The 2,659-nt window shown below is 48.7% G+C and overlaps 1 pseudogene; it reads right to left on the bottom strand.

Moving 5' to 3' along the window:
- Positions 1 to 285: 285 nt before the first annotated feature.
- On the bottom strand, positions 286 to 842 carry LOC127692998 (ferritin light chain 1-like; annotated as a pseudogene).
- Between the last annotated feature and the right edge of the window lie 1,817 nt (positions 843 to 2,659).

The raw sequence follows: 2,659 nt of genomic DNA on the forward strand, positions 1-2,659 counted from the left end.
ACTAATCTAATCAAACAGATCTGAACAGGATACACTTCCCAGCAGAAGTAAATCCACAAACAGCTAAGGGAGCATTGTCTGAAGTTATTAGCAGCCGAGAGACATTGGCTTGTAACAGAATCCATTTTCTTTTTCTTTCTTTCCTTCCCTCCCCCCCCACCACTGTTTCAAGAAAAGCTTTATTTTTACTTGGTCCGAGACTTGGAAGAGGCTCTAGGGTGGGAGGTCCTGAGGCAGGCTGGTGCAGAGCAGAGGAGGGAGCCCCTTGAAAGGCCCTGAGGCCTCCTAGTTGTGCTTGAGAGTGAGGCGCTCAAAGAGATACTCGCCCAGAGATGCCTAGGGTTCGCCAGTCTGCGCTGGTTGTGGCCCGGCCACCCTGCGGAGGTTGTTCAGGTGGTTGCCCATCTTCTTAATGAGCTTCACCTCCTTATCCAGGAAGTAGCTTTCCGAGAAGTCACAGAGATGAGGGTCTGTGCGGCAGGAAGAACCCAGGGCATGCAGATCCAAGGAGGCCTGGTTCAGGGTCTTCTCCAGGGCCAAGACAGCTCCCATGGCCTCCTGGGTTTTACCCCGTTCATCTTGAGATGGCTTCTGCACATCCTGGAAGAGTGCACGGCCCCCATGGTCCGTCTGTAACTTGAGGAGATGCTTGGGCGCCCTCGCTCTTCTCTTTGGCCAATTTGCAGAAGAAGTGGCCTACGCCCTCCAAAGCCATGTCATCATGATTAAAAAAAGAAGCCCAGAGAGAGGTAGGTGTAGGAGGCCCGCAGGTGCAAGTTGGACGGGCAGTTCACGGCAGCTTCCACTTAGGTGGAATAATTCTGACGAATCTGAGAGGTCATGGCTGATCTGGGGCTGATGGTGAAGATGGTGCTGGTCCTAGAAGCCGAGGCGGTGAGGAGATGGATCCGGAGGCTGCAACTGGAGAGGCTTGTAAGGCGGCTAGAAGCTAATGACGTGGGAGTGCCCGGGTCTGTCGCGACTTCCAACACAAGCAAGACTCAGATCCTCGGGACCTCCAAGGCGCTGCTCTCCTCTCCTTTTTATTTTTTTTCACTCATTTCTTTTTTTAAATCTTCACTCCTGCATAACTGTTTAATTGTTTCAGTTTTTATATCTCTTGATTAGGTTTGATGGGTGTGTGTTTCAGCGCTCACTCTAGAGACTTCTCTCTGCTATTTTACGCCTATTTTTCCTTCATTCTTGTTCCCTTTCCTTCTCCCCCATCCTAAACACTTCTTTTCTAAGACTTACTATTATTATTTTTTAATTATGTGTCCATATTGTGGAGGATGCACATGAGTACAAATGCCCATTTACTTTAGAAGATGTCAGATCCCCTGGAACTGGAGTCACAGGTGGTTGCCGGCCACCCTACAGCAATGCTGGGAACCAAACTCAGGTCCTCTGTTAGAGCAGCGCATGCTCAGAACTGTTGTCTTGGTTAGAATTACTACTGCGTGACAAGACACCACAACCAAAGCACCTTGTGGAGGAAAGTGTTTGTTTAACTTGCATATCCTGAATCACCTCCAGAGAGAAGCCAAGGCAGGAATCCAATCCGGGCAGGAACATGGAGGGGGTGCCGTTGACTGACTTGTTCATCCTGCCTTAATCAACTTGCTTTCTTACAGAATCCAGTCCCGGCTGGAAGCACCCATCAATCACTAGTTAAGAAAATGTCCTGCGGGCTTGCATACCCACAGTCAAATCATAGGGAGGCAATCTCTTAATTGAGGTTCCTTTCTTTCAGTTGATTGACTTTAGCTAGTGTCGAATTGACATTAAAAACAAGCTGGAAACCCCCCTGTGCCGTCTCTCAAGTCCCCCATATGTTCACAGTCATAATTCCCAATAGCTTTCATAATCTTTAAGCTCCTAGAAGTATCTCAATGCTCCACCCTTCTACTCATATCCCCTCCTCCACGATTTCCATCACTCTTAACCAATCCCTGCTCTTATTTTCTCTCCATTCTTTCTCTTCATAATGTACCTCACTCTGCACACACGGCCTTAGATACTGACCTAAGTGGGGCATCAAGGGATGAAAAGTTGGAAAATATATAGGAAAAAAAAAATTTAGGCTCAGGTGAGCTAGGCTCTTGATGAGAGTCACAGTATACCTGAAGCCTGGCACAGTTATCATATACAGCTGGATGCAGAAGCAGGGTCATTGCATACAGCTGAATTTGGAGGGCAGGCTATTACACACAGCTAAACAAAGAGGCAGGGTTATCACATTAGCTGAACACGGAGCCAGGGTTATCTAACCTCCGTAGGGATAGTCTCTGTATCAGATCTGGAAGTAGCTGTGGTAAACATTTTCTTCACACACTATTAAGCAATCACAGGGGGCAGGGAGGCAGAGGGAGGGAGGGACATGGGTAGGAGAGGGGAGGGGAAAAGGGAAACAGGATCAGGTATTGGGGACAAGGGAACAGGAGTGAAGCCCTGATGGCCAGCAGAATGGATGGAAATGGGCAACCTTGGGAGGTAGGAGGTGTGGGGGTGGGAGGTACACTCAGGACTCAAAGGTAGAGAGAGACCTTAGATGAAATGCATTACAGTGGGGAGGGGGAACTTGTGGAGCCCACCTCCAGTAGAAAGACAGGGCATCAAGTGGAGGGGTGGGGTTGCTATCCCACAGTGAAAACTCTGA

Source organism: Apodemus sylvaticus, chromosome 9 (genome assembly GCF_947179515.1).
Source record: "Apodemus sylvaticus chromosome 9, mApoSyl1.1, whole genome shotgun sequence".
Lineage (NCBI taxonomy): Eukaryota > Metazoa > Chordata > Mammalia > Rodentia > Muridae > Apodemus > Apodemus sylvaticus.